This window comes from Vipera berus (assembly GCF_964194415.1).
Source record: "Vipera berus genome assembly, chromosome: 5".
Lineage (NCBI taxonomy): Eukaryota > Metazoa > Chordata > Lepidosauria > Squamata > Viperidae > Vipera > Vipera berus.
Window position 1 is genome coordinate 63,085,815 of NC_138207.1, and position 24,672 is coordinate 63,110,486.

Genomic DNA, 24,672 nt, shown 5'->3' on the forward strand with positions numbered 1-24,672 from the left:
GGGGATATAAAATATAAATACTCTGTAGTTATTCTTCAGTTCCACAAATCATTGCACCAACATTATGTTTTGTGGGAAGTTTGCCCTTGCTCTTGCAATAAATCTGACAAGTTCTTGCATTTCTCATGTGTACCAGAGAAGAACACAGTGACCATAGGATTAAATTATACCTGCAGGAAGAACAGACAAGCCCTTTCCTTCCTACTTGAATTCTGCAGTTGCAAGAGACAGACTGTTAATTAAGGAGGACAGTGAGTAAGTGGGGAACAGGATAGTCCTGGCAGCAATCAGCTAAGCAATCAGTGAAGTAACAAGAAAAGAAAGCTGTATATGATGGCAACACAGAAAGAAGAGTCAAAGGCAGGGGCTAAACAATTCCAAGTTACCTCTAAATTCTACTTTTTAAACAAGGAGCAGTAAACAAGCATATATTGAACACACACACATACATACACATGCACTTTAGAGATCTAATTCAAAACATGAAATACAGTCATTACGAATGGCTCCAACTATAGGAAATAGTCTCTTCCCCCCTCCCCCCACCCCGCAATAGACCAAGGGTCCTGCTAAGAAAAAGAAAGAAATCTGTATACAGGTGGGCTTCCACAGATGGACAGGTATTTATACCCCAACTCAAGTCATCCCAAGGGCAATGAAACCTGTGTGTGTCGTAGTATATACTAAACAACAGACTATATTTTACTTGACATGTCTTGGATTATTAAAGGGGAAAAATAAGGACTCCTCATTGTGCCTATTGGTTTACAAATTTGCACACTGATTTGCATAACAAAGGTACATATGCTGAGTCTATGGAATTAAAAGCACTGGCTTTAGCAAACAGCATGAAAGGACACATCAGCAATGCTGACATGCATTAAGGAGATTTCTGCAGTACTGATTTATAGGTAGAAGTTTTACAGTGAGAAATAAGAAACAGAGAGAGATACAGTTAGGATAAGAAGGAATTTCCTGACTGGGAGCCATTAAGCAGTGAAACAACCTGCCTTCTGAAATGGCATGTGCTCCATCAGCGGAGCTTTTGATAAAAGATTGGACAGCCATTTGTATGGAATAATATGTGAATTCCTGCAAAGGCTTGCTTTGTGTTATACAAATGCACCTTAGGATAAATGTTGTACTTTATTTGGCAACAAACTACTATTTCAAACTATAGTTTAATCATTTACAAATCCTAACTTATTTTAACCATAGCTTGTCACTGCATCTGAATTCAAAATTCTGAACGTTTGTTTGGTGCCACATCCATTTCTTTTGGGTCTTGGCAGAACAAATGAGAATTGACCAAACAAGCTGTGATTACTTTGCTTAACTGGCTTGCTTAAATAGCTACAGTTAAAACATACACATTTTCTGATAATATTATATTTCAGCCCTATCACACATATCAATATAGTTAATCAAGATCCAGCAGGATAATTTTCCTTTGCAATGAAATTAAAAATTGAATAACTATTTTGTAATTCATGATTTGTTTACACACGATCCAATTCCATTTATGTTCTGGAGGCCTTCAAACCATTTCAAACTGAAATTCAAACAACTAAAATACATTTGTACTGTATTAGCTATACAATAGAATAGGAAAGAAATCAGATAGCCAAGAAAATATTTTTTTCAGTTTGTGGCAAGCCCAGCAGCTAGATACTTAAATACAAAAATGGACAAATTACAAGTAGGATTAATTTGAAATCAATTTTCCAAAATAATTCCCTAATCCTGTTTAGAATGCTGCTTTTTGCCAATATAAAAAAAAAGTGGAAAGTCATTAGCTAAACCACAGTAAACATTTATTCTCTAAGACAGGGCTTTTCAACCTCTTCACCCATTGCACCACTTTTAGGATATGGCAACATCCGAGTACCACCAGTCACCTAGCAAGGTGTCAAAAACTTCATGACCAAAAAAAAAAAAGGAAAAAAGTGATGAAGTACAAGTAGTCCTCAACTTACAACAGTTCGCTTAGTGACTGTTCTAAGTTACAATGGCACTGGAAAAAGTGCTCCCCAAGCCACAGCTGAGCAAGACACCCCCTGCCCACCTGCCCAGCGGCGCTCTTCCTCCTATCCAAGGTTTTCATTGTTGTGAGCATTTCTGTTGAGGACTGGCAGCGGGGGTGGGGTGGGGTGTGTTTGGTTTGTATTCCCCCCCCCTCTGCTGGGTGGTTGCAGCAGGTTTTGGTCACTTCACATGACCCTGGGACATTGTGACCGTCACAAATATGAATCAACTGCCAACCATCTGAATGTAAATCACAAGACCCTGAAGATGCTGCAACATTCCAGCTGTTCGGCACTTCTTCTAGGTTCAGCAGAAGCACCAGGATCAGTGCCGAGCTCCAGCTGGAGCCTGGAGTTGATCCTGGCGCTTCCGCTGAGCCCTGACAGCCCTGCAGCTCCAGCCATCTCTCGCTCAGGCTTGTGCGGTGCTGCCACCGGTTCAGCTCATTCCCCTCCCCCGCTAACACTTTTCTAGGATGGTTGCATACCACCTGCCAGGTGCCAATGTACCACAGGTGATACCCATACCACTGGTTGAAAAGCCCTGTTCTAGGATGTAATAAAATTCAAGCAGTCTTATATAATGATTTGGAATGTAGTGATTAGTATTAGAACTCAGTAAGAACCAAAATTAATTCTCCATTCAGCTTATAAATCATATTCTTATTTATTTGTATTTGAACGTGTATATTCACTTAAAGATCAGCTAGATTAAGTAAAAAAATATTCTGTTCTTTGTTTGATCAGAATTAGGTTCATTTAGAGTGCAGAACAATGAAAGGAATAAAATCAATACATTTTCTCAGTATTTACTAAAAAAAATGAAATATGATGGAGTTGGATCATAGTGAGTATCATCAAATATAGTTTGCTGCTTATTTCCTCATTAATCAGCGAACAACCTAATGACATTAAGGAATCGTGAAAACAAGGTATAAAATATTCTCTTTGCTATGAAAGTTACTCTTTACTGTGATTTATTAATGGCGCAAATACCCAACACATAAAATGTTCATTGTACAGCTCACCTTTTCCCTTTTATTTATTCCAGTCTAAACATAATGGATTCTGAGACTACCACTCAGGGGAGAAGGAGGCCTAATTCTTTCCCCCAACCTTTTGGCTGAAAACATTTCATATCTTTATAATTCATGTACAGGTGCTGGGATTTTTTTAAAAAAAGTACTTTAAAATTGACTGAAAACTTATGATTCATGCATTTTGACACATTCATACAAATAATCCTTTGTTCATACTATTATGGTTGGTCTCATAGTCAGCTAGATGTTTAGACTGGATTTGACATTTTTATCCACCTATCAATCTGTCCCAAGGACCTGGCATAGGTAGATGCTGTTGCTTAAGGTATATTATTATTATTATTATTATTATTATTATTATTATTATTATTATTATTATTATTATTATTATTATTATTATTATCTGAATCATATATACACAACAATAGCATGAGATATTATTGTGAGATATTATTGTGTATGATTTTAAGAACCAGTGTGATGTAAAGGTTAAGGTGATGAATTAGGTGTGGGGAGACCTAATGTTCTAGTTCTCCATTAGGCATGGAAGCCAGTTGGGAGACTTTGGAGCAGTAAATTCTTTCTCAATCCTAGACTGGGAATCAAACAAAACCTATCAGCTTGCATGGGAGCAATATTATAGATTGCACTCTATATCCTACAGTGAAGAGACCTGGATCCTCCAGTGGGTTGATTTGATCTGATAAAAAACATAAAGTTATACACCATTCATACCCTCTTTCTTTTTTTCAATTTAAACACCCCTCTCCATTGCAATGTTGCATTATATAGAAGCTACTATACTCGTTGTCTGCAGCTTTACCACCTCTACCATATTTTGTTTTGAAGCCTAATTATCTTCATTGTAACCCAAGGCTAAGAGGGAAGTAATGAGTTGAAATGGCTAACAGTCATTTCTGGGAACTTCAATCTCTGAGAACTGGAAAAGGTTTAGGAATATATTCAGACTGCCTACTTGCTCTTAAAGAACAGGCACCTTTCATATCTTACATGTCTCAGAGAGTTAACACAAAGAAGACGGGGTTAGAGGCATTTTTTTCCCCCAAGCAGAAACACTTCAGACTGATTAAGAATTCCTTTGAATGTTACAAGAAACAGTAATTAGCTATGCTCCCTTTGTCTGTTTCTCGGTATCTTGCTGTACTGTACAATCAATTCTTGATTATAATCTGAATTGGACCAAATAATGATGAATTGGACTTGAAAATCTTACAAAATTTCATTGAACTTCAATACATGGAGTGATAGAAAGGTTTGCCTGGTAGCAATTACTTGCATTAGCAATGATAATGCAAAATAGACAGAAAGGAATATCTGGATGATGGGGAATGTTTTATTTAAACAGAAATAAATATGCTAGAGATATGCAAGGCCCTAGAAGCCCAAAAAGTACAAATATTACTGCCTGGTGAGACAAAGATGGATGAAGAATGGAAAGAGAGGGGAAAAAAAGATATAAAAGTAGAAAGAGAAAAGTATCGTGAGAGATTAGAGCTAGGCAAAGGGAAAAATAGAATTATTAGCAACATGCAGATATTGCCAAATAAAATTATCTTGGTAACTTATAACACTTACTGAAGATAAAAGCCTATAACTATAATTCATAAAAAAAGCTCAGTAAAAGTCTTATGAAAATGAGAATATTCAATGAAAATATTCTGAAAAATAATTATTGCAATACAATATGCTATTCTGAATTAATTATTTAGGAATATCACCACTGCCTATTTTTTTCTTTGAAAGCTTTTTTTGAAGGCTAATTCAAGCTGTTCAGTTTTTCTCTTAATATTGCCCTTCCCTGGGGGAAAAAAAAGTATATAACACAAATGTTGAGCACTACACTTGATCTACATATAACCAAAACACTTTTTTTGTATTAAGAAGAACTTTCAGTGTCACAATTATGCTATACTTTAGGATAATCCATAGTTGTCGCTGAAAAGAAAGGTGGAAAATTGTATCTATTTTAGCAGCTCATGCCAGCAAAACCACTAGGGAGGATGCTGTGAGCTATAGTGGCATCAGGACATTTCTTCCATTCTGTCTTTGCCCTGCACAAACCAATTAAAATAAAACTAGTAAAAGGTGGGTCAACAGAAGGAAAAAAAAACAGTTGATTTTTCTACTGTTTTGTTCCAATTGTCACTCCTGTATTTGTAAATGGTAGATGCAGACATAAAGCCTGGTACTTGCGAAAGGCCTATTTAACATGAACTTTTATAGTACCATTTTGCCAATATTAAAATTTCTTTTCCACTCAGCACTTTTATTTGTGAAAAACAAGTGTAGCTCAGTTCATATTCAGTACTGCATAACTTGATACTTGTACATGTCTGAAATGTTCACCATTAGGAGGTGGCAGCTCCACATGCTTGATGGCCAATATCTCCGGCAGCAAGACTTTAGAGGCGATGAGAAAGTGACCTCTGTAAGACCTCTTGCTCGACCTCATTCCAACAGGCTAAAGCTACCAAACTAGTGACCCCAAAGAGTCCTGAACCTTGACACAAAACCAAGAAAATTGAGTTTCTGATTGGTTGAACTCACAAAGGCAGAAACATACACAAACTGGTGTTACTAAGTCAGCGACCTTCCAGTGCCCTCTCCCATGACATTTTATTGACAAGCAAAGGGTCCTGAATCATTCACCTCCCAGAGCATCCAGAACATTAATCCAGCCAGCCAATGGAACTGACTTAGGTATGTCACACAAGTGTGTGACTTCACATCAGAACTGTTAACTAGCAAAGCAAAAGGGAAGTCCTTGAAAGTACAGCAGCTAAGAATTGATAGCATGCCAGCAGAATTTGAAACAAATCATGTACCAATGTCAAGTAATGAAAGATCTGAGCAACTGAATCTCATAAGCCAATATTCTGGAAGCTTCCTGGGAGAGGGGAAGTGAAAGGGGCGGAGGTTCTGCTCATCTGGCAGACATAAAAATGAGCCCCTCACTCTTCTTTTCACTTGTCATTCTCACAATAAAGCAAGAGCCAAGACTAAAACAAAGAAGGGAAGAATGTCTGAGTAAGAAGCAGTTTTATAGAATCACCATCCTGACCCTGGTCCAGTGTAGATGTGCTAGACTACAACTCCCATTCCACTTCAGAAATACTGAAACTGTAGCCCTCCAGGTGTTCATGAAATAGAGCTTCTAGAGCTTTTCATTGTAGTCATTCCAGCTTGGCTTACTGGAAATTGTAACTCATCCAGGTGGCCACGCATTAAGGACATGTTAGATCAGGGGTGTCAAACTCAATTTCATTGAGGGCTGCATCAGCATTGCGGTTGCCCTCAGGGGGCTGGGGAGGCGTGGCCTACTGGGTGGGCGTGGCTAAAGTGCGTATGGCGTACTGGTGGGCATGGCCAGCTCTACATCATTCGCATCAAGGGTGCCTATGGGGGCCTGGGCAGGAGTGGGACAGATCTGAGGGTCTCTGGCAGAAGGAGGTCTCTGGGCCAGGGCCAAGGCAGTGGGGCCGTTCCCTCACTGTTTCCAGGATGGCTTCGTGGGCCACATGAAACCATTTCGCGGGCCAGATCTGGCCCCCGGGCCTTGTGTTTGACATGTCTGTGTTAGATGAAGCAGCAGCAGTAGCTGAGTTAGTTCAGAATTTAATTTTATTAAACATTATTTTTTTTATTAAAAAGACTGACGATTAGTAAATGCTATCTTTCATGTCAGCCATTTTCTGCAAAATGAATTGTTTTTATCAGCACTTGGCCTGCACTGGGACTAGAGAAGCAATTAAGTTCTGAAAAGGGCAGAGCGCTGTTTTCTTACACTGATAAAAACAGTAAGTACTCTAGGGAGTTTTCTTGGCATTGTTAATAATTAATGAAATATCATAAGCAAGAAACTTATGTGAAAGGAGTGGCAGATGAATATATTCACCAAAGATTCAAGAGTTATGTACTCATCTCTATGAAGAAGGATGTATTGTAATTCAATTTTCATTTTTTTCCTTCAAATGAGAGCAAAACAGGCAAATATTTTTTTTAAAAAACTCTTATTTTGCTATATCTCATGGCATTAATTTTATCTCAGCTGCAAATATTTATATAACTGTGGCATTTAAACAGTCAATGAGCACAAGGCAACCTAAGTGCTATAAGCACTTTAGAATATAGTAGACCACATGGAAGTCTACAAGTTATTTGAATTATAAGTGTTATCAACCTAGCTAACATGACCAAGACAAAAGGATTACAATTCTAAAGATCTGAAAGATACCAGATAACCAGATATATTAGAATATATGAATTTGCACAGTATTATTTCTTCTGAGTAATACACTTTCTCAATCTCCAGCTAAGGTCCATTGAAGCCCTTTCATGAAAATCAATGATTTAAGACATGCTTTCACATAGAAATCAAGCATTCTGCCACTGTGTTAAGTTCTTTCTGCCTGTATTTTGCTTTTTTCAGTAGAAAAAGTATGCTTAAAAGACAAGTAGAAATATTTATCACTAAGTTAAATATAACCTATATGTGCTCATTAAATTCTTTGCCGCCCAGAGTCACTTTTGATGAGATGGGCAGCTATATAAATTTGATAAATAAAATAAGTTCTGCACTAAACCACCATACCAATAAGCAGCATGGTGTCTTAAAACTCACTTCCAAACTCTTGAGCAGCAATTGTATGTTAAGTCAAAATTATCTAGAATCAAAACAAATTTTGTCTAAGGATAATTGTATTTTCCTTAAAGTAATGATTAATGCTTTTGCAGAAACTCAAAAGATTTACAGTGATAGTGCAAGTACAGGCAAAATACATCTTAAAAGGACATCCTGTTACATAGTTGAACCTATATAAACATGTGGGAAGAGTGTAAAGAAACAATATATTTGTTTTCTTCACCCTAAATTGAAGTTCTACTTAAATGCACATTTGACTTTTCAAAGAAACAACAACAGGCCTAGCTCTTTAGTTTTCAGATGCATGGGGAAAGAGAATTTAAACTCTTTGTCCCTGGGAAAAAGTGACCTTGATGCCCTTCCAAAAACTTTCTCAAGAACATCATTAGCCTTCCCTTTTCCACACAGCAATCCTAGGATTTGATATTACATGAGTCTAAAACTATAAATTCTGTCATAATACACAGTAATTAAACTAGGAACAGGCAATTTTATTATAAAAGATACAGGCTGCTATGCTTGAAAAATGGGATCATGCTTACTTTTTTACATCCCACAAAAGCTCAGATTTATACACATTTTATTTACTTATTTGATTTATATGCTGCTTTTTTTTAAAAAAAGTCCAATGTTACATATACAGCAATCCTCCAATTTATACTAACATTCCATCATCGCCAAACAGATTGGACAGAGACAGAATAACTAATGCAAATTCACCACGTGATCTTGCATGTCCGAGGGGACAGATTTCAACTAGATCCCTGTCCACAGTTTAACTACAGTACCACTTGATGTTCCTTTTCATCAAAACGCTAAACAAACAAACAAGCAGCTACCACAATTAAAAGCTTGTCTGTTTACAAAATACATTTGTCCCATGAAGGAAACAAGTGGACATAATGAAGAAAAACCTATTAATTTTGTGAGACCACCAGATAAAAAAACTGCTATTTGATAATCTACATATCCATACAGTTGCCCATATACTTACATTCATATAAACAAGCACATATACAAATAAATCACTCTCTTTTACTTTTGTAGGTTGGGATGGTGGTTACTATTTATTTAATATAGGTAATAAGAGTGCCATTAATAGACAAAATGTCCCTTCTGAAGAAAGAACAGATTTACGTCTCCTTGAAGAGAACCTAAAATAAAACTGCAAGTCAATAAATTATCCGAAATGAATCATTCCTGTGAATTGTCAGGCAGCCACATTTTGAACCTCTTAAAATGTTCAGGCCAGGGCTTTTTTTCTCATAGAACGCTTAGAACGGAGTTCCGGCGCCTTTTTTGGATGGAACCTTGTAGGGTAGGCAAGGTGGGTTGTATGACATGTGTGAGTTCCGGCACCTTTTTCTTATACAAAAAAAGCACTGGTTCAGGCCATCTCATCTTATGCACATTGTAGCAATCCAACTTGGCAGTGCAATGCCATCAGGAAGCATATATAACCTCAGAAAGTTCTAATTAATTTGGAATCATGAATCTCTACCATAGACTCTAGCCCCATGTATGCAGATGTTATATTACAGGCTACTCCTCTTTTCCCTAAGCACAACCTTCCTCCAGCATGAAGCTTCTCAGATACTTTACCTTTCTTCTCCTTTCTGTCTTTAATTAGATAAATTTTATGACTGTTGTGTAAGCTCCAATGCTTATGAAATGGCAGGTGCCTCCTAGCCACTAAGGCATTATGATGTAATGGGATGTACCATTCACTTCTCTTTTCTTGCCCAGTAAACTAATCTTTCAGCCATTTTATTCAAGCTGTGTTTTATTGGTCTTTCCTCTGCTGTTCCACTAAGTTATGGGGTCTGTTTGAGTCTGGCCTCTGTGCCATGTGCAACCCAGACACTGCAATTTATAAATCATATTTAAGTTCAAGGCATATTGCATACCTAATTGTGGCTTATTCAACAAATAGCTAAACAAATGACTTATCAACATCTTCATCCTTTTTCCCCCCAAGATACTCCTGAGTTATACAAGCAAAAAGACAATCAAGACTGGGTTTAAATTCCCACCGTTCAGAAAAAAACAGCCAAATATTAATGATGTATTGATTAAAATGATATGTTCCATCTATATTTTTATTTATTCAATTTATATAACTGTCTATCTCACATGCATGCCTCTGGGTGGTCAGTTTTAAAACTTCAAGATTAAACAAAATACAAATAAAAAGCAACATAAAAATAATATTCTATAAATTAACTTCAAAAATTCCAATTTATATTATGTGGAATTAGTACTTTCAAGAGAACACTAAATATTTCAAATAGTTCACTACTTATGTAATTTGGGGTAGTGGCTAAAAGGTTACCAGGCTAAAAAGCAGGAGACCGTGAGTTCTAGACATGCCTTAGCTTAGCCCAAGCTGGGTAACCTTGTGCCTAGCATTCTGTCTCAGCTTAAGTCATCTCACAGGGTTATTGTGGGAAAAATAACAGTAGGAAGATGTGTTGGATATGTTTGTCACCTTGGTTGTTTGTAAAAAAATAATAAAGACAGGATACAAATAAATAAATTTGCCACATCTATTTTTTGAGGGATGGGGGAGATTATTCCTAGGATATAGTTTGCCATCTGAGTTAAAAGCAAGTTACATAATCCAACACAGTCAAAATCTTCCCCTCAGACAAATTCTCATGCATTCCATTTCTTTTCTTTCCTTTTAACTACATGTTCTCAACTGATTCTTAGACAATGTTTAAAAAACATTATAGTTTCTTTCCATGCATAAAATAGCACTGTTGAGATGACGATCCCAAACACTGGCAAAAATAACCATACACACTCAATATGTGGAAATTGGAAACTTTGAGCTAATAATTGTTTTTCCATACTCATGAAAAATGCCAAATAGCAAAATAAAATAGAAAGAGCCAAGTTTATCATAGCTCTGCTCTCTACAATTATTAAATAAAAATCATAAATTCCACACATAACAGCAGCTATTTATCTTCTAATATACTAATCTATTTTGCAGTGCCAGACTCAGTGTAATGCTTAGCACGTTTTTATAATAAACACACACTTGGATTATAATGGGACTAATCCAGTATTAATTCATATTTTATTAGAAAAAAATTTAACAATTAAATGAACATGAAATCAAACAACCATCTTAAACAAGCAATGCAATTTACCAAATGATCTTCAGAAAAGCAGTAGCTCATGGAGTCATATATATTATTTCCAACAGTAAAATAAATGCACAAAAATGATGCATCTTGATGCACTTAAGCAACAAAGCCAATTCCCTCCCTTCTATAGTCTGAAATAAAATAGATACCATTATGCACATGATACTGCAAGCTACTGCTAGTCAGGAGACAGTTACTGCAGATAGTTTATTAACATAAACTGATAAACTTCCTTTAAAAAAAAGCTTTGTGAACAAATTAGAGACAACTGAAGACAGTGTAAAGCAAATCTCTTTAAATAACTGCTTGTTCAACAGCATGTCTTCAAGCTAAATTCATTATTTCACAACTACCATTACATCGGTAGCTGAAGTTCCTTCTAGCAGGTCATGAAGGACACCAGTTGCAGTTCTTCAATGCTTTAAAAATTAAAGAAATCTATAATATTAGTCTATATTAGCCATGCCAAAGTGGGTGTTCTGCAGATATGTCTGTCTGTATTACCATAATCCTAGGCATTATGTTCATTGGCTTGCTGATGAGGGATGATGGGTGTTAGTGTCCAACAGTCACCGTTTGACTAAAGCTGATCTATTTATTTGACTTGTTTAAGAAGACAAGTACTGACTAGCCAGTAATAAGATATTTTTACTCACTTGTGGAGAACAGCTGTTCAGTCTTCTCTCCTCAATCCTGTTTGTTACTGTGAGTCCCGTTACTTTGTCTACATTTTGTTTAAATAAATTGTATTGATACCCTGTGTAAATCTGGCTGGAGGGTGGGAAAGGTGAATTTGAACACTATTTTTAATAGAATTTATGTGCATTTCTTATCCATTAATTGAGTATAGCCCACAATCTCTTGCTGAAGTTTTACTACTATCCTTTATGCTGTTCTATAAGCAGCTGGACATTAATTTATTTATTAAATTTATCTGCCACCCGACTTCCAAAGATGTTGAGATTTTTAAAAACTGTTTACTTTTATTTTGTTTGATATTATAATGTATAGAGTGCCGACTTCCAAAGATGTTGAGATTTTTTAAAAATTGTTTACTTTTATTTTGTTTGCTATTTTAATGTATAGAGTGATCTCAGCAGTTCAGGACTCCCATGCTCGAGGGCGTGCATATAAAATTAGGATGGCCAGAGCATGCATGACTCTAAAGACAAGCAAAGGTGCATCACCTACCCAATCTCTTCATTTGTTTTGTTAGGGCTTTATGTGTCAGAATGCAAACAATAACAATGCCCGATAATAAAACAAGAAAATGGCTGTCACAGTTGTTGTCTAGTATGCCCAAGCCTGGACTACAAGCTTGTTAGTTCAAGAGGAAAACAGAGTGCAATTCTATCATCCCTCTGATAGCAATTCTCAGTGAATCCATGTTTCATCAAAAATATAAATCTTGTGTATTCAGTTGTCTGTTTTTCTGTGGTGATTTTTGTTTTCAAGTGATGCATGAGTTTCTGATGAAACAAATGTTACCCACAGAGTTGCTCCAAAACACACAAGCAAATGGATTAAGATTTAGAAGGAGTATAAACATGGATAATGGCATGTAGAAATTCATCATTTTTTCAGGGTTTTCTAACAGAATGTAAGTGTATGCCCTACAATATAAATACAAAATATAACAAGCCACTGTAACATTGCTTAACAAAGTCATTGCTACTTCACCTAACCAGCTACACAAGGTTGTTATACGAATGCAGGAAGTAGGGGGAAAAAACCATGTATGCGATACTTGTTCTTCTGAAGAAAGGTGGGATAAACATATTTTCAGGCATCCAAGCATGTGAGACAGTTAAAGAAAGGGAAGTAAAAAAGAGAATGCATGCTTGTTGGTCATGAAAAAAAATGCTTAGCCTTGGCACCCTACAAAACATTTTCAACCCGCCAGACTTGAGACAGGAATTGCCAAGCTGATACAGCTGTAACAATGCAAAACTATCACGTACTGTGATATATTTTTTTAGCTTGCATAGAAAATATCCACTGTTATTTTTGCACATTCCTGACCCTGAAATTTTGTGACTCTACTATTATAGTCCAAGCACGTTTTAAATTAATTAATAAATTGAATGTTACAATCTGTAGAGGCTCTGCTTCCATTTCTAGCTAGCCCTAATATTCAAAACTCCAAACCCATCAGCCACTCTATATAATTTGGACCAACAGCAAGCACCAGTCATCTTTATACACAACATTCAACCTCCTAATTTTATCCAGTTTCTTCAGCAAAAGGATTGCCAAACTCTTTCTTGTATGCTAAATTTCCGTTGAATGTTACCCAAAAATGAACTTACAAAGTCTAGTCAGATGATGAAAGAAATATGTTAATCTAAAACCAACCAGAGACAGAGGAAGAGGGATAAGCTGCTTTAGGATGTGGCTCTTGAAAATAAATTCAAAGCAAATGATCCTTCTGTACAACAATAAATAGAGGCATTTCTCCAAGAGAAATTTTGCAGTCATATTTTCAGCTGACATAACAATATCCACCATAACACATTTAAACCTTAAGCATGCAAAAACTCTATTGCTGAGTCATGGAGAGCATACAGAATTAGAAGTTCTAGGATTTCTAACAGCAGCCTCAGATACTGCCTTACATGGAATTCTAGAGTAGGGATGGGCTGGATCTCCTTTTTATGCTTTCTTTGCACATTGTTAAAACTCAGCACTTATGCAAATATCTAAATCTGCCTATTTCTGCTTCAAGTCTGTCTTATAAGAGAAAGACATTCCCACATATAGTAGCACAATTGAATTCTGACCCCCAACTATTCCAATAGATTAATCAGCATCAATAAGCAGGGTATCTGAACAGCACCAGATAGAAAGTGTTCCTGCAAGAGCAGATGAAAGGTAGAATAAAAGTTATAAATAGCATGTGGTATTCTTTGAGTAATTGTGTCCACACATTATACAGATCACAGAACGTCTCTGGAATTCTGATTAAATAGGCATAGAAAAAGTATCTGACAAGACTATAGATTAAAGGGAGGTTATGAAAATAACTCCTCAGTCTAAATAATACAACAATGTAGGAATTTTAGAATCTTCATTGTAAATAATACCCTGGCTCATATTGATGATTAAATTAAAATTTCAATGTTTTTAAGGTCCTTCTCTCCAATTTTGATATTTAAAAGGAAATGTTAAGTCTTACACATGTTGCATTTATAAAATTTGATGTTTCTTCACAAAATCATACTGGCTGAAAATGCCGGCTGTTCCCCTCTACAGTAATGTTATGACATAATTAACTCATCCCTGTGTAGCTCTTTGCTGTTTAAAAATAAAATGAAAATGAAAATCAAGAAAGGTTTTCAAATTGGCTTATGTATAATCAAGGAAGGAAGGGATAGGGAGCATCAATTTCTCTGTGTAGGATTGCAATCTAAAATGACAAGATATGGACAAAAAAAGAGGGAGGGGAAATGTAAGAATTGGGTAGCACTTCTTTCAAGTCAACCCATATTTCATACATAATGGTGAGCTGTGATAATTCAAGGACAAAAGCAGACTCGTGGAATTGGTCTTTCATCAAGGGTGATATTCTGGCCTTTCTTATCTTCTTCTGTGGCTGACTGATGAAATGCCTTTTGTTTCATAACCAAGAAGAGAGAGAAACCTTCAAAGCTGATACCCCACAGAGAGAATCTGATATAATGAAGGAATGTTGTCCTCCAAACGGTGACCATAAAAGTATAAACTTCCTATCTCTGATTATAGGTTTACTCACCTGATTATACTTCACTGAAAAATTATAGTTTGTATAATAAATAAGGAATTAATTTACACAGCACATTAAGGCCCAGGATGGCAACCTCTTAGTGGGCAATATGCCTATTTTAGAGATGATACTACACCTTTCGTGTATTATCTATCTCAAAATGAGGTGATAGCATGCTATCAATTTTCAGCTAAGATGATTGGGGAAGAGGGGGACACTGAGGTCTACAGTTTATTAACTGTAAGGGTTATATTCATGCCAACATGTTAATAATCCAAAACAAAAAAATTACGGTATAGTGTAGTGAGTGAACCAAGTTATTCCATTGATAATATACAAAGGTGTTACAATATAAACAAATTTACCAACTCAAAATCGTTGGGGGCTACAACTGCCTGAAATCCCAGGCAGGGAATTCAGGAAACCATAATCTGTTTGGAAACACCTTCTTGGAGAACCAGTGATTCAGAGTTGTTTAGAAATATCCGAGTAGATATTTTATTAAGCTGATCTGAGTGTATATTTTTACTAGGGTATATGCAGCCCAAATAGAAAGAGTTCATTAGGTGTGTGCAAGTGCAATGTTGATAACAAATACAACTCTAGCAATTCAGCATCCAAAAAAGTCTCATCCAAAAAAATCCTATTCAAGAATATTGACAAGGCACTACACAAATTGTGAAGCCGAGAAGTGATACAGCATGCACATATTTGGCTCTAACATGTAAGCATAAGCAGATGCAAACAGATCCCAAATTCTATGCCAAATATTATTACATTTGACTTGTGGAAAGCACATCACAAACAATTTCACAAAATATTTTTTTCATATTTCTTTGAATATGCCCAGTAGAATTTGCAATGAATTTCCACACTTGCCAATTTAGAAGAAAACCATACGGTGTTCAGTTTGACTGAGTCCCAGATAAGGGAGTCATAACAACTTGAATTTTTATGACAATTTATTAAATAATTCATTCAACTAAGACTGTATTTCCTCTGAATTCAGAAATGAGAAAACTATCTAAAAGGTAATGGTTAAAAATTATATTTGCACCCATCTTTTCAGCAAATGAATACCACTGCAAATGAATACCACCATATTCTTTGTTTACAACATGGGTAGTATCACCAAAGGGTTTTCAATGTGTCGGATACAAACGTCTCTTAATGAAGGAGAAGCTAAACAGCTGCAGTTCTAATTAGTGCAAATTTAGCAGATTGAACAGTGAGTCTATATTGCCCTGCAGCCTTTAAAATGTCTTACTTTCCTCGGATTCATTAAATACATTATAGTCTGTTCCCTGAAGATGGCCCCTACGTGTGTTGGCTGCAAAGGAATCAGAGCTGCCATTTCTAATTGGGGTATGAATATGTAGGAGGATGTGAACGCTCCCTTTCCATTTCACATATTTTCTTAGAGCGTAAGAGAAACCATCTGCAGCCACTCTCTTCAACCATGCAAACTTTAGTGAAGGTTTCTGTGACATCATTTAACCAGTGCTATAAGAGCTGTGTGTGTCTTTTGTGTCGCCATAATCCAAACCCTTTAATTTGTATATTTTTTTCTGCAAATGATGAAAAATTATATAGTTTTTCTTTCATTCATAATAAGAGTTAGTAGTGATGTTAATGCTAAAAAGGTAAAGGTAAAGGTTCCCCCGCACTTGCGTGCTAGTCGTTTCCGACTCTAGGGGCCGGTGCTCATCTCCGTTTCAAAGCCGAAGAGCCAGCGCTTGTCCGAGGACATCTCCGTGGTCATGTGGCTGGCATGACTAGACGCCAAAGGCGCACGGAACGCTGTTACCTTCCCACCGTAGTGGTCCCTATTTTTCTACTTGCATTTTTTACGTGCTTTCGAACTGCTAGGTTGGCAGAAGCTGGGACGAGTAACAGGCGCTCACTCTGTTACGCGGCACTCGGGATTCGACCCGCCAAACTGCCGACCTTCCGATTGACAAGCTCAGCGTCCTAACCCACTGAGCCACCGCGTCCCTGTGCTACTAACATGTTAATTAGGATTCTGATTTTAAGAGCTGGAATGGTATCATGGAGAAACAAGCTCAAATCTAGGGCCAGGCGTAATTCATGACTAGGTGAATTTGGCCCAGTTACTCTTTCTCAACCCAGCATATTTATTTAGAGCATTATACAAAAACAAAATAAAGCAGAGTTGGGAAATCTTGGAAGAAAAGGCAAATTGCAACCCTAATGAATAAGCCTAATATATATGGTAAAATAACATTTCTTTAAAATCAGATTATATATTGACCTGCAAACGGTGTTCTAAATTACTTGCACAGACTTTTAGCTAAGAAAAAAAAGAATACTACATTGAGAGTATGACATACCAGGTTTTCAACTCTACAGAGCATGAGTCATTTTTTTTCCATATAGAAAATGTTTTATGTGTCAAAAATAGGAAGCTTCTTAATGACCAATTCATAGAAGCAACAGAATGCATCTGTATAGTTAAAAAACTACATTTAAGAATTAAATATTAAAGGTGGCTGCATCTTTTTAAAATGAATGAAGCTGGCAGAATAATTTTATAAGATTGCAAACAGAAAGTTCAATCCACTAGAAAGCGTTTCAAGATTTTCTTTTTATAAGAGCAATTTCTTTCTACCAAATCTAATTCAAATTTCTAGTAAATCATGCAGATATTACAGCATATGGTCATCGCTCAGTACAATATCTTCCCTGAGACAGATTCCTAGTTGTCAATTGCCTGTAATTAAATATAATCCTGACTGCAACATAAATAAAAAGAAACCAAGACATCCTATCAAAGTAATGCAAATGTAATGCAAATTCTAAGAAGGTTGATGACTTGAATGCCAATGTATGTGCTTCTTACACTGATGGAAGAAAACTTTCTATCCAGACTTTTTAATGATCAATGAGCTATTCTATGTACAAAATCACTCAATCTGGTGATTCAAATTTGGTTATTATCTCTGATGTCTTATACAGTGTTTCTCAACCTCAACAACTCTAAAATGCAACTCCCAGAATTCCCCAGTGAGCATAGGGAATTCTGGGAGTTGAGGTCCACACATCTTAAAGTTGCTAAGATTGAGAAACACTGCCTTACAGGAAAAAGAAAATATATATTGGCAGGATTAAAACACTCTTTCCACAATATGCTATTTGACATGGCTGCATATTTTCTCTCTCCATTCCATTATTTCCTGCTTCTCAAAACAAAGAACCATATTTATCATCCACAAAATGGAGCCGCCCCACCTAGTGAAGTCCTGCCAAAGTTTTAACAACAGGCCTTCACATAAATATCCCCCCTGGCCTACAATACATACAGCTGTATTTTTAAAAACAGTTGCCTTGTGGGCTTTTCTGCCCGGAAGAATTGCTAAATCATATTAAAGTTTGGGATATTACCACTCCTACTCATTTCTACAGTAATATATTATCAAAACACTTGTAGCTATTATTGTCTGCCATTCCTCCTGCCTCTCCCTGACTTCAAACTCTATGACTTTTATCTCTAGGTAGCTTATCTTCTTTGCTGTTTTTCTGATATATGTGCCTTTATCTCTTTGCAAGTGACTGATAGAGGTTTTTCCCAGCGAGCTGCTGTTCCCCCACACATCTGCTGTTTCCCTGTTTCTTGCAGAAACCAAAAGAACTTCTTTTACCCTCAGATCAAATATTCTACCTCAGAGATACCTTTTTTTTAACAAGCCCTCTTCACTCGTGAGCAGTCAATGTACTTTTTTTTTTATTTACTACAGGGGCAGTTTAATAAAGCATTGGATGCAACAGATACATTTGTCCTTCCATATTTAGTTCAAGTACAATAGCAGAAAGGAAAAGTTATGTAAATAAAACCATGTTAAATAAGAGGCTGAAGAGAGGGGTATTTCAAGATATGGAATTATTTTTTTTCGTCCACTCATTGACATCAGTGTAGCCTCTTTGCCCAGAAGCAAAAAAATAATAATCTTCGAATCAAATTCCAAGATTTTGAAAACTGAGGCAGTATCACGTCTGCTTTGAATAGGGGATTTGTCAGTGCAACATTCTTTAACTGTGTGAAAACCATTATGAAAACAAAATAAAAAGATATAATCATATACCAAAATTTTTATAGAATTACACATAAGGGAAAGACCATCGTACCACTGATACTAATTAATTATAATTTTCTCCAAAACTTTATAAGGATCAATGCATACACTTTGACTGTCAAGTGAAAATGTGTTCTTTCAGATCTGAATCATAAGAACACTCTTTCTTTAAGCATTTTATATCTCATTGGTCAGGCTTCTATTCATTTAAATAGCTAAACTAAATAAATTCATCTGCAAAAGAATATATATTTTTAATTTAACAATATTTTACAAGTCGATAATTTAAAATAGTTCCAAATATATTCTATAGCCAAATAACGATATTTCAGTTCTTTTTTTGGATGGGGGGATTTATTTCCCACTATTCTCAGCAGAACACTTCTAGCTCAAAAATATTCTCAGGTGCTCTTGCATGTTTGTGATCAATGCAAATCGAGGTCGTATGAACATCAAAACCTTTATTTTTTTTCTTCTGTAAGTACTTTATGGTTGATCTGGAAGTTGTTTTGCTGAAATATCCAACATCTTTACAGCTTCAGTTTCTTTATCAATTATGAAATGTTAGATTCTAGGATACATTGATGTTTAGGTGAAATATTTTCTTCCTTTCATCTGTACAATACTCCCTAGGGTGCTAGCTATAAAACAGTAAACCATAACAGGACCACCTTAGAGGTTGGCAATATGTTATTTTTCCAAAAGCTTCACACTTTTTTCTCCAAAGTATATCCTTTGTGGCTGTATAAAGGATGGGCAAAACAACAGTTCAAAACTGGGAGATTAGAAAGGTCAGACTATTTGTTGTCCTCTGAAATTATCTCCCCTTCACTACCAGTATAATAGGCCCAATGAGTTAATCACTTTTAATAACTTTATTATGAAATAAAAATAGCACTAAATCCACAGGATGTCCAAACTTCTGCACATGAACCATTTATTTAAAGTCTCAGAATAACTGCACACGAATAGTGCATAGGCTAATTTCCAGAAATACATTGTGCTTAAATTATGTATCTTGCAGAAGTTGCATCAACTATTGTTCATGTGGAGACTCATTGAGATATATAATTCAACCACAATTTTTAAACATTTGTGTGCAACTGCAGCTGTTCTGATATACAGATATAAGATCAGGTGTGTACAGCTTGATTTGCAATCTATCCTAATTAAAAAATAAAAATGCACAAATTGTGTAGGCAAGACACACACAAGTATTCAGCCATGCACAGTAGTACTCTGAATGAGGGACCTTGGACATGCACAGACCCATGAGACCTACAGATGGCTTTCTGTATCAGTTGTGGGAAATCTGTAAATAGCAAACGATGCTAATAAAACCCTGACTCTGAGTTGTAGATGCAAAGAATAACCAGGAATGCCCCACCCAAGTGACCCTTTAATAGAATAACTCTGTTGATTCCAGACTTTGCAAACCCTTAATGGTGAAAGAATCAGTAGAGAAACAGAGAGCTGAAGAACATGTCTGGTGTAGATTGATAGGAGGAAAAGGAGAAAACCTCAACCCTTAATGGGCAGTATACAGAATATCAAGATTATAAGTCACCACATTCAATATAAGTAATACTATTTTGTTTCTTTAACAACCTCTGTCTATAGCCAACTATCTTCTAACATTTTTCTTATCACATAAATACCAAAGGACAAAAATTGGTACAATGAATTTCAACTTTGTCTTTCTATATACTGTTGACAATTTTTATTATTTTTATACCTTTACATAATATGTTCATTATTACTGTTTTTTCTGTTAACCATTTTGTTATTAACATAATTTATAGATGACAGGCTAACAATTTGTAAGTAGAGTTAGAAATTTAACAGTTTAAAATTCTTCTAGCCTGTTTTGCAAGGGGTGGGAAACCAACATTGCTGTATTATATTAATCAGCATTCAACTAGGGAGGATGTTACATGTATGTGTTAGTTTCCTTCTTTTTTTAAAGACTTTTTCTTGTTAATGTCTTTTGGGTGTTTTTTTTTCTTTTTTTTTCTTTTGTAAAATATTTTAGTGTTTTATATTTTACCCTTCTTTGAATGAACTAAAATTTTCCATTAAAAAAGCAGTACTTTCTGAATTATGAATAAAGCAATATTTTCTCCATAAGCAGAAAGGTCTCACTGATTTGAAAAAAATAATTTTTCCCTCTGAAAAGAGGATAACATGATAGTTCTTCCAATTTTGGGTATGTGTCCTTGCTGTTTCTTGACCAGCTCTAATTTTGGAACCAGTAAGCAATTGAAGATTAAAGTGAAAGTCCTAAGATAAAAGGCTACAACTATATCTTCGTTTATCAATTGTAACACTCATTATTTTGCTTTTCATCTTTTGGGACCTTCAGTTTTGCTTTGCTTTGCAGTTTATTCCATAAATTTAAGAGCAACTCATAAGATTTTTTTCTAATAGAAATATCAAACTAAAAATGACTGTTGACTGCAGCAATGTGCATATTTTATACACAACTACATAGATCTCCAAATAGTATAAATACTATTTTTTACTATTTTTTAAAATCCAAATATAGATAAATCTTTCTACAGTAAGGTAAAACTGAAATGTAATTTTGTAATATACGTTCCTCCTAGATGACAGGTATGAGCAATATTATGTTGGCTTGCAAGATAACTCTTAAATTACAAATTTTAAGCTTGCATAGAATAAAAGGACAATGCTTCAAGTCAAACTTGCATTGGTATGCTTGTGACATACATAAGTCAAAATTTAGGAGTACTGCCCTTACAGTTAGCAGGACAGCATATGGTACAAGACTGAGTAAAGCTGGTGCCCTAGTTTACGCCTGCTCTATATTACTAAAAAGCCCTGATTTCACAAAGCCGTAACAGATAGTAGGGGTCAATATCTAAGGTTCTACATGGCATCTTAGAGACTAAAATTCTGAAAATCAGAGGAGTAAGTGGTAAAAGGCATGAATTAAAGAAAAACAAATATATTGCATACCTGTGAAATTAAGAGAAAGATATAGAAGACGTTAATAAGATGAGCAGACCGTACAGAATGGAATTGATGAATACATGCAGGGAACAGTACTGTATAGGCTTAATTATGCAAGGAGATAAAATAACAAAGTATGAACTGATGTCATCCAGATTGTTACGGGTTTTTATGATAGGAAACCATAGGTTGATGATAGTAGCATGACCTACTCTAATGAATAGTGATAGTACAAGAATCTCAGATGTGTGCTAGGAGAAATTGTACAACTTTCTGAAAGCAAGTAATCCAAGGGGGAAAAATTACATTGAGTAACATGAATAAATGAGTGGGAATGAAACAGGAAAATACAAAAAAAGCAACTGGAACCAATAATGAATAAGAATGATAATGGTTCTCTGATCATCTACTTGGTAGATGAGCAGTTTGTTAACACAAATCAATTTTTATGTACACATGGTTAATAGAATGAATTAAAAAGCATGAACAATTTGTTTAGTAAAAGATTGAGAGTATTACAGCATACAAGATATTCTGAATATGCAATGTGCCATTATTTGTAGTGTCAAGAAATGGAAGAAATAATAACAATAAGGAAAGAATAAGGTAGAATGACTGCATTTATATGAAATAGTACCACAAGATAGATTAATCTCTCAAATAAATGAATGGAAAACAGACCTAAGAAAAGATAGTATAAAAATTACTTCAACACTTTGAAAATAATTATATTATAGAACAGGGGTGTCAAACTTAATTTCATTGAAGACCACATCAGCATTGTGATTCCCTCGGGGGGGGGCGTGAACCCCTGGGTGGGGGTGGCTTCAGTGGCCACAGCTGACTGGGTGGGCGTGGCTGAGGTAGGCATGGCCACCTTGCTGTTGCTCGATGGGGAGATGCTTGTGGGGGCCAGGCACGGTTGGGGGAGATCCAGGGGGTCTCTGGCGAATGGGACGATGGGCAGGAGGCTTGTCTTGTGGGGTGAGGCGAGGCAGGGTACAGGGCAAGGGGGCAGTTGCCATGGGGCAAGGGAAGGTGAGGCAGGGGCTGGCGCGGCTGCTGCCTGACACCATCGGCACCTGCACAGAGAGGCCAGCAAGCACATGGGGGCCAACAGTGTCTGTCAGCAGCCACAGTCTGCCGGGCCCTCAACCAGCACTCTACGAATATCGGGCCAGCCCTCCAGCAGCAGGCGGAGTAGGGGAGGCGAGGGGGGGAACGCGCGTGATGCAGACTGCAGGACACACCTACTCTGTCCCATCTGTTTTTGCTTGCAGTTGGAGAGGTCACTGCTGGTTATCTCCTCGCCCCCCCCCTTGCAGATCTTGCCCTTGGCCCGTGCATGGAGCCTGTTTCTCTCATGCACCCTATGCACCTTGGCCCCACCTTGGCCCGGCACTGCCAGTAGCTCGTGCAGGTCCATAAGGCTGCTGCCACCGCCTGCAACGGCATGCCTTCACAGCACAAAGGAGGCAAAGCAGCCGGCAAGGAAGCTCGAGTAGAGGTGGTAGACGCCTACGCCCAGCAAGCAAAAGACCATCCCAAGTGGGGAAAGCTGCATCCCCATCAGCACCATGGCCCCCAGGCCCAGCCAGGATTGTGTGCCCCCCATCTCTGCTGGGGCTGGGCGGCCATGGCCAATGGGGATCTGGCTTTCCCCATTCAGGGTGGCTTTTTGCCTGCTGGCCCTGGGCATGCTCTACCACCTCTACTCAAGGCTTCCTAGCCAACTGTTTCACCTCCTTCGTGCTGGACGGGCCTTCAGCTCTGGGCAGCGGCCTAATGGACCTGTGCGAGCTGCTGGCGGCCATGGCAGCAGGTGCAAGAGGGGAATGCACTCCACCCATGGGCCAAGAGCAAGACCCATGAGGGGGCTGAGGTGATGACAGTGGTGACCTGTTCTCCAACCAAAAAGAGATGGGATGGAGTAGGCCTGTCTGACGGTCTGCATCACATGCCCCGACTCCATGTGTTACCAGTGCCACCACAGTTCTGCTGCTGGAGGGCCAGCCCAGTATTCACAATGGGCTATATGCATTCCCTGCTGCTGGACAATGTTGGCTCCCATGCGCTCACTGCCTCCTGTGCGTATGCCTTGGGGGCCGCCAGGCTGGGCAGGGCCAGAGCCAGGGCAACAGGGGCCAGTCCCTCGCCATCTCCGGGAGATCTCCGCGGGCCAAATATCGGCCAGTCGCAGGCCGGATGCAGCCTGCAGACCTTGACATGTCTGTTATAGAATACCCTTGAAGTTGTGGAGTGATACTAATGGATAATTCCAGTTGGTTGCTCACTTCCTCAGTGGCAGTTCAAGGAAGAAAACAATAATTCTAAAAAAAAACCAAGATGAACATCACTCAAAAATAACTTTGCCACCAATCCTCACATTTATGACCTTTACAGGTCTGTAAAACAAAGGAAAGCTGAAATAAGATTGCAAGCAGTCGTGGTGTTACTTAGTGACCACTTCACTTAATGACCAATTTGCTAGCCCCAGTTCCTAAATGAATACCACCTGTATGTAATGCATTTCTGTTGCTCAGTGCTATGGTTTTATGATTATGTTAAAACTGGTTGCTGTATTTTATTGTCACTGATATAATTTTTTTGGATCACTGTATGTTGCCTCTGAATGGTTTAGTAGAGTATAGCTTTACTGATATTGACTAATCAGTAAAACTGTAATGCAATGTATGCTATATTTTCCTACATACAGTACGCTTCCTATTGTGAAATGTGAAGGAAGTGAAGTGAAGGAAGTGAAGTGATTATGCAAAAGGATGGTTGGTGGCTTGAGGCAGTGAATGAGGAAAAGGAATGTAAAAAAATCATGACTACAAAACAAGGGAGGAAGGTAGTCCAATGAGCAAAACTGAAACAAAACTGTAACTTTACCTACCCCCAACAGGGAAAAGAAAGCTGACAGAATCTACTCAAGATCTTGTCAACAGATATCTTTCTGCCCAAAAGAGACAACTGAAGGG

The 24,672-nt window shown here is 37.2% G+C and overlaps 1 protein-coding gene across 2 annotated transcripts in view; it reads right to left on the reverse strand.

Moving 5' to 3' along the window:
• Positions 1 to 24,672, reverse strand: part of FAM53B (family with sequence similarity 53 member B) — a 132,439-nt gene that overhangs the window by 97,023 nt on the left and 10,744 nt on the right. The gene's annotated exons all lie outside the window — the stretch shown is intronic.